Source organism: Ipomoea triloba, chromosome 9 (assembly GCF_003576645.1).
Source record: "Ipomoea triloba cultivar NCNSP0323 chromosome 9, ASM357664v1".
Classification (NCBI taxonomy): Eukaryota; Viridiplantae; Streptophyta; class Magnoliopsida; order Solanales; family Convolvulaceae; genus Ipomoea; species Ipomoea triloba.
The window spans coordinates 21,830,898-21,840,048 of NC_044924.1; the positions used below are offsets into that span (position 1 = coordinate 21,830,898).

At 37.8% G+C, this 9,151-nt stretch overlaps 1 long non-coding RNA gene across 1 annotated transcript; it reads left to right on the forward strand.

The window, feature by feature from the left end:
* The first annotated feature begins 211 nt into the window (after positions 1-211).
* Positions 212-2,253, forward strand: LOC116029939. The gene is made up of 2 exons (XR_004100343.1): positions 212-904; positions 1,726-2,253. It is a non-coding gene; the product is annotated as an uncharacterized LOC116029939 (long non-coding RNA).
* Positions 2,254-9,151: the final 6,898 nt, after the last annotated feature.

Below are 9,151 nucleotides of genomic sequence, written 5' to 3' on the forward strand. Positions count from 1 at the left end.
AAATATTATTATAAGTGAGCTCATTATTTAAAGCAAATTCATATACCTCAAACAACTTAAATAGGCCCAATTATAACAACAAAAAACTCCTTTTTTTTTTAGTAATGGTCCAGGTCTGGCCGAATTGGGCCAGACCCAGCCCAAACCAGATCCATCATCTTAATCAAAAGGTCAGCCCAAAATTTAACATTGAGAATCTGAACCCTAGCTTCTCATCCTTAATCATCCGCAGCCATTGAGAGAGAGTTACCGTAAACAGAGAGAGACGCGGAGAGAGGTCGCCGGCCAGAGCCCGCCGTTTGCGCCACCGACGGCCAGAGTCCGCCGTTTGCGCCATCGCCGGCCAGACGCGGAGAGAGGTCGCCGCCAACGTTCACCGCAACCGACTCCGTCACAATGCAAACGCCGTCACCACCCGTCATCCCTTCTGGTCGCAACGCCAGCCCCACCTCCGCCAAGCCAGCCGCCGTCGCCGATCGAAGGATCCGTCATCACCGGTCAAAGGCCCGCCATCGCCGGCGTCTGCCGTTGCAGCCGCCATCGCCGGTGTCGAAGCGTCGTTCGCCGCTGTCCTCATCAACAAATCGCAGTCGGGAAGCCCAGCCTCGCCACCGCCTCCTCCATCGTCCGTCGCCGGTGCTGCCTGAAGGAGGAGGGAAGCAGCGACGCCGCCGGAAAACCAGCTTCGCCGCCGCAACCGTGGCCGTATCCCTTCGCCGGACATCTTCATTGTTGCCGTAAAAAATGGATAGCCATCCGTTGCATCTCTCATTCCGTGGTCTCAATTCTCCAGTCACAACCACCCCAGGATGCTTGATTATTACCCTCGGCGGAGGCTCATTGCGGAAAGGAAAACGAAAACAATTCGAAGAACAAAATATGCACCAATCAGTAACATATCCAGGTATATTCATATTCAAAAAAATATATATATACACACTAATATTTTGTTCCAGTCTTGCACAGTAATATACTTGCAAGGCAAAACCACACTCATAAAGCACAAATCATGTATACGTATATGCACAATAATTTGCAAAAGTAGATATATCAATGTATACTAAAAAAATGCTCAAATTCGATAGGCAACAATATTAGTATAGCATATATATTTTATACAAAATATATGTCATGCAATTTTGAACAACTAGGCAGAGATTTAAACATCCTCTGATACCAAATGTTAGAATAAAATATACAATCATAATAATACTGTAATGAACCGATAGCGGAAGCCATAGGGTCGAGCATCTCCAGCCATAGTTAATCAGATGTTTTGTCTACCACTTATCTCCTAGGGAACTAGATGGTGTAGTTGTCTGTATTTACTTCTCTTTCAAACCACAATAACATAATGACCATAAATGGTCTATTAAACTTGCACCACTAAATAGTGCCATAATGGAAAATGTTACAGTGCACACACTGCACCATCCTTGCACAAATCTTGTATTGAACTTCAAAATCGACAAGTTTGTCAAATTTTTGATTTTTTTTCTCGTGAAACACATGTCAATACATTCGGCTTGCGTTTCTCGTATGTATTAAGGCGTACAGCAAACGCAAGGGGAACTTTATTCTAATATCTCCCTGACCCTTGGACCACTTTGGCTACTTGCCCGTTGTTGTTGTATTTGTGAGAGTAGATTGGCATGCAGCAAACAGTAGTGTTGCTTAGTTTGATACCGCTCATAGTTTGATACCGCTCATTCTTATTTTCCTCAGACTCAAAACTCTCTTGTCCTGCCCAATAGAATGTAGACTGAAGTTGTAGAGGGTGACATGCAATCCAAGCCTAATTCAGAAACCTGTGGTGTGCATTTTTGCATGAAGCTGGGAATTCACCTGAATGTGAAGTATGTACAGAATGAGTTGTAGATTACTGAAGTACTGTGGAATCATACATTATGGAGGCATCTGATGCAAGAAGTTGAGGGACAACGAAGCAAACCAGAGATGACATGGCTTCGTTTGGACCGCAGCGCTAAACGGTATTATCTTCGCACTGGGCCATAAGTTCTGATTTTGTGGGTCTATATCACATCACCAACTTGGTTTATTGCACTAGTTTTCACATGCCTAAACTTTAATGCATAAAATTTTGAAGAAAAAATATTACTTATACTCTCAATTTCTACTCTTAATTTTTACTCTTTCTTACAAATCTTAGATGTAGACAACTTTTCTTGGACCCACAAGATGAAATATATTCTATCCATGCTTTCCATATGAGAGAGTATAATTGATAGAGTATTTGAGAGTCCCCATAGTAGAACTCAATTTTGATTTCAGTTTATGCTGAACTTTCCGGTAATACGTATAGTATGTGTGAACTTTAATACTAGCAGGACTGCGTGAAGGTGTTTCTTTTTTTTTTTTTTTTTCAACTTGCAACTGTCGTATGTCCTACGACAAATGTAAGTCGCACTTGCGCTTGTCCGGTAGAAGAATACATACGAGAAATGCAATGTGTACTTGCATTTATTGTATATTAGGTAAAAAAAAATTAAAAAATTTGACAAATTCAAGTGATGCTCACATTTTTTTTTTTACCAAAATCTCAGTCCCAAACAAGTTCTTCATTTTTTTGTCTAAATTTTAAAGTAACCCATTTGTGTCTATTCCTCATGAAATTTACCCATTTCAATCAAGAACTCTAACACACCAACAAATGCACACTCAAAAACTTCAATTTTGATGCTAAAGGCATGAATCCTCGACTAATATGGTGGATTGGGTTGGTAATGACACAACGTGCAATCATGCTATACAATCTAAAGAGCACCACTATTTGCGATTATTTTGTGGGGCCAAAGCTTTAACACACGCTTCGTCAATGGCAGCATATAGACTTCACATGTATTTTCAGCTTTCTCCAAACCATCTCTAGCCATCCTACTTAATTACGCTATGCATAGCCCTTACCCGCATTAATCAATCAAAAATTTCTTGGATTGGATTAATTAATAATGTTCAGATCATAATAATGCTTCCATAATCAATAATTATGCCAAATTTATTCTGTTTTAACTTACCTAGTGTTCTAGTTTTGATACTAAATGCATGAATCCTTGTTTTGTCATTATTATTACCAAAGTGGACCGGGTCTCCAGGTAATACAAAAAAAAAAAAAAATTTTCTAGTTTAATATTATTTACTTCTTTATTGTAATAGTTTCTATTTTTTTTTTTAGTGAGTGGTGCCGATTCGACCATATTTAATTTGAACACAAGGTTTTGGATTAGTAGGGCGAGCTGTCGTAGGCTCCCAAATTAGAACCTTAAACATGTAGTAGTGAGAGTAAGGGTCGATCCCACGAGGAGTAACTACTTTAATGCATGAGTTCAAATTAAAAAGGGGGTTTGGTATGAAATTAACGTTCAAAATAAATAATTAAATAAATAAGAATAGAAAAGATGATAATCAAGCCAAAGTTTACTAAGGAAATCAAATGAATTTTCAACACTTGGTCTAAGAAAATATTCACCACCGGATCTTAATTACTGTTCATGGACTCCAACACAATTGCATTTGAGCATTCATTGTGGAATTCATTCCTGTTTTTCCTTAGTCATAGGTAATCAAACACAAGCGCTATTAACTACCCCTAACTATCAAATAACACAAGACAAGCGCTTATATTTAACTTGATAGCAGCATTAATATGAGAAAAACCAACAAAACTAAACAACATAAACACAAGCGGTTATGTTAAATTTAGATTAATATTCTTCCTATAATTAAATTAACACTAAGCCGTCATAAAATTAATCATAGTTGCTACTTAAAAAAGAAAATCAATTATAAGAATCACTTTCTAATCTAGCTATGAATTGAATCAGATAATTAACTAGCAGGCCTCCTAGTAATTAAATGAGACAACCAATTAAGAAAATAATACAGAAGAATATTAGATATTCATTGTAGATAAATTAACTCAATAAAACATAATTTTGTCTCTTAGTATAGAGAATCGGGGTTCAATAATCTTGACCAAGTTTAAGAATTAGCCTCGTAGGGCCATGAACCAAAAAACTTAACAAGAAAAGAAAAAATTGTAAACTGTAGAAAAATATAAAATAAAAGTCTGCTTCCTCAACAACAGAAACTCACCCTTATTTATACAATTCTAACTTCAACAGGAATCTCTTAAATTAAGAAAAATAATTAATCTGAAAATTAATATAAACTTCTCAAAAATAGATCCAAATGGTGAAAATAATTCTTGCTGTCCAATTCCCTACTTCCGTTCGTAGCATCGTCAAAATTTGCCGTCAAAATATGTGCTGCAGTTGCCGATGAAGTCTTCTCCGGTCCGTCGCTCCTAGTACGTAGGTAAGCTGCGCAAGAACAAACTAATTATTTAAATTCCTTTTGTTTATTTAGTAAGATTAGGTTATATAATTTGGGTCATGTACATTTATTAAAAAAATTAAATAAAGTATTGGACCATGATGTTATGGACTCAAAATTAAAATTAATTATTAACTACATAAAATATTTATTTAACTAAATGATCATTAAGCTCTTTAAAGTATTAAAATAAAATATAATAAGAAATAATGAAATATAATTATAGTATAAAACTTACTTAAATTATATTGTAAAATATGTTCATCAAATTCCCCCACACTAAAACGTTTGCTTATTCCCAAGCAAAAATTATTATTTGCTAACTTAAAATAAAATAAAATACTCAAAACTCATAACACATCATGAATAAGAATCTGAAGCACCCTGCAGTTAATAAGTTAGCACCACTGTTCAAAAAAATAGAGTGAACTAAATAAGTAAGCTCTCACAGGAATATCACTCATAACACTCAAATGTTTGATGGGTATAAATTTCACTAAAGTTCATTCCTATAAAATTGCTTTACCGTAAGCTTGCATAACTTCTCAATCACCACTACAAGAGCCATGCTTGACACAAAGCATAAGGTCTTTATGAAGTTTGTAATGGGGCTAGGGACAAGGTAGGAAATATTTAGGAAAATAGCTCAAAAACTTTCAAACTAGAGGAGCAAATAAATACAAAGAATCCAACGCACTCAATTCCCATTTAAAAACACTCTCTTATTGACTTCAACACTAGTATCATTCTCAAAAACAAATAATTTTTCCTCAATATTACAAGAATCCCCCCATACTCTATTTATTCAAGAGTAATTTAAACCTCAAAACTATCTGTTGATTCTTTCTCATTTTTCCATAAAATTTCAGAACTTTTTTTCATTTCAAACATATATTCGTCATTTTTCCATTCAATTTTCAATTTTTCATACTTTTTTCCTTGGAATCATGAACTGCATTCATTTTCTTTTTATAAAAGGCTAAAGAGAAATGGGCTTCAACAATACAAATCACCTCACTCTCAATCATATCAACAAAAACAAGTGATCTCCCCCACACTTATTCTTCACAAACCCACGTAGATTACATAAATAGAATAAAATTTTGCTCCACTAGTTATTCAGCTAGGTCAAGGCATTAATTTATGGGCTTGTGACTTGAAATGTTGGTTCATATAAACAAAAAGAAAGGTCAAAAAGCTCAAAGTGGGTTAACAAAGGGAAATAAATCATAGGGAAAACCGATTATTTGGCTAGTGAGGCTCAAAATCCAATAATGGCCTTAATCACACTTGAATCATGCATGGTCAAATTAGCTTTAAAAGAGAATAAGGCAAGTTCTAGAGAAACAAAATTATGGAAGAAATCACACAATAGAAAGAAAATAAGCATGGCTTTTTCAAGTTTCACAATGAATAGTAAACATACCTGGATCTTTGCACTTTTCAGGAAGCTTGTTTTGAATCACAGTAGAAACATTCTCTTGGATTTTCACCTCCTCAACTCTTTTTTTATTTTGTTTCTTTTTCATTGTGTATAACTCTTTTAGAAACTTTGCATAGCGAGGTGCTTTTTTAATAGAATCTAACAATTGATTATTACCGTCACACTCACGAAATGTCTCATATAAATCATTATTTGACTTTTTTTTCTTGTTTCTAAAAGAGCTTGAGGAAATGGGGGTACTAGTTTATAATCAGAAAAAGAGGAAAACTTACCTTGAGACTTTTCTTTGTTGTTGGCAATGTTTCCTACACTTGTTTCATTGTCCAAATCAACATTCCTTTCCAGCGACAGACCTCTCACACTAATTGCACTTACATTCTCTTTAGGATTAACAACCATTTGAGATGGTAAGTTTCTAGAGTTTTGTGCCTCCAACCTGTTGACTGCAGTTGCCAGTTGACCCACCTGTCTTTCCAAGTTCTGAATACTAGCCCTTGTTTCTTGAATACTTGACCTTGTCTCTTGTTGGGATTGTTGTGTTTCTTGTTGGAACTATAAAGTTTTAGTAGCAAGAGACTTAACAATATCTTCAAGATTTATACCTGAGTTAGAGCTTTGGGTCGGTTGTTGTCTTGGAGGAAATGGTGGTCTATACTGCTGAAAATTAGAACGGTTCTGAACAACTTGGTTCCCTTGTGAGTCTCCATAACTAAGGTTCGAGTGATCCCTCTAACTAGGATTATATGTATTAGAAAATGGATCATACTTACCTTGAGGTTGTCCAAGAAAACCTCCAGCCATGTTGACACACTACTATAGAAACAACATATAAAGTCGGACATATAACGCCGGTTTTTTGAAAAATCGACGTTAAAAGTGAAATAATACCATACGACGTCGGTTAATTAAATAACCGATGCCGTATGTCTTACACGAAAAAAAATAAAAAATGAAAATGACATACGACGTCGATTATTTAATTAACCGACGTCGTATGTTATTTAATTTTTAAAAAAGATTTTTTAAATCATATACGATGTCGGTTAGGCATAAAACCGATGTCGTATATGGTTTAATTTTATTTTATACGACGTCGGTTATATGAACAACCGACGTCGTATCACTGAATATATATATATATATATATATATATATAAAGATTTATGTCTATCAAAGCTCCGTAATAGAGCCTATCTTCTTCTCTTCTCTCTTCGCAACGCCTCCTTCTTTCTTCTTCTTCTCTACACCGGACAGCCCCACAGCCGCGCCGACGGACAGCCACCGCCTCACCGCCGCACCTCCTCCACTGTAAAAAATGTTTAGGGTTTATGCCCCGCGACCGATCTTTGCGCCTCTGCCTCGCCACGACGCCACCGCTCACCAGCCACCAGCTTCCCGGTCTCCATATTCACCCTCAACCCGCCTCAGTCGTCGGCCGTGAGCTCCCTCCTTTATTAGAAGTGAAGGAAGAATATATTATTCACACCTGAACACCAGTGAACTACAAGCTATAAATAGGTAGCCAAAGCAACAGCTATAGACTAATTGTAGGAGAGAAAATATAACTGCCTAGACTAAATCAATATAATAAATAAATACAGATATTATTCCTTAATACGCCCCCGCAAGATGGTGGAGCCATCAGTGACACCAATCTTGGACCGGAAACGATAAAAGAGTGTCCGACCCAATGGCTTAGTTAACACATCCGCAACCTGATCGCGAGCAGAGACATGCCGAACAAATAAAGACCCAGCAGCAACCATATCACGAACAAAGAAATAGTTTAGAGCTAGATGTTTCATTCTTGAGTGAAAAACTGGATTCCTACAAACATACGTCGCCCCAAGATTATCACAACATAGAGAAGGCGGGTCAAGCAAGCGCAATCCAATTTCCCGTAAAAGATTTTGAACCCAAATAAGTTCAGCAGCTGCATGTGCCACGGCCCTATATTCCGCTTCCGTGGAAGACCTAGACATTGTTTTCTGTCTCGTAGACTTCCATGAAATAATATTTCCACCGAGGTAAACACAGTAAGCAGTTGTGGATCGCCCATTGTCCCGGATGTTACCCCAATCAGAGTCAGAAAAGGCTTTCAAGCGCATAGGGGCATCATATTTCAACAACAAACCATGATGAATAGTACCTTTCAAATACCGAAGCACACGCTTCGCTCCTTGCCAATGTTCGTCAGTCGGCATATGCATGGACTGCGCCAATTTATTTACCGCAAACGCGACGTCGGGCTGAGTAATAAGAAGATATTGGAGAAGGCCAATTAAGCGACGGTAACCAGTAGCATCAACCACACTACTGGAGAGCTCACAAGACACACGGTCAGCCGCCATAGGAGTAGACACTGGTTTCGCACCGTCCATATGGAACCGAGATAGAATATCTGCCAAGTAGTTTCCTTGCGACAAAAAATAACCAAGGGTTGTGGGAACCACCTGTACCCCAAGAAATAGTGTAGCAGACCAAGGTCCTTGATAGAAAACTTGTTAGCCAAAGTCATCACAAAAGCATCCATGAAATCAGCATTATTCCCAGTGAGGATTATGTCATCTACGTAGACCATGAAGTACGCAATAATACCACTTGAGATGTAAACAAACAGAGAGGTATCCGCCCGGGAGCGAATAAAACCTGCAGAAACCAAAAATTTTGATAGTTCCAAATACCAGGCACGTGGTGCCTGCTTTAGGCCATACAACGCCTTTCTCAGTTTACAGATAGAAGAAGGGAACTGAGCANGAGTGCCATGGAGAAAAGCATTGTTAACGTCTAACTGTCGTATTACCCACCTGCGACTCAAAGCAATTGTTAAGATGACACGGATAGTAACAAGCTTCATAACAGGACTAAAAGTTTCAAAATAGTCTCGTCCAGACTCTTGTAAAAAACCTTTTGCAACCAGGCGTGCTTTGTAGCGATCTATCGTTCCATCTGGTTTTCGTTTAATACGATACACCCACTTACACCCAATTGTCCGGTGATTGTCCCTGGGAACGAAAGTCCACGTCTGATTCCATTTCAGAGCAGCATACCCAGAAGAGCGGCAAGAATAATTTGATCCTGCCGTACCCATTTTTCATGTGCTGGATTGACAATGGTAGCTGCAGTGTCCGTAAAACGGGCCGGTTCTTTTGCCGTGCCATCAATGTACCCCAATAAACTAAGGCCGATAAGAGTGGATCGAACTTGTCGTTGCCAAACTGGGAAATTTGCATCAGTTAGGCGAATGGGGAAGTTGGTGGGGGCAGATAATTGGATAATCGTAGAGGTTGGAACTGCCATAGGATCAAATGGAAAGAAGAGAGGAAAAAAAAAATAATCTCGCAGGAGTTAAGC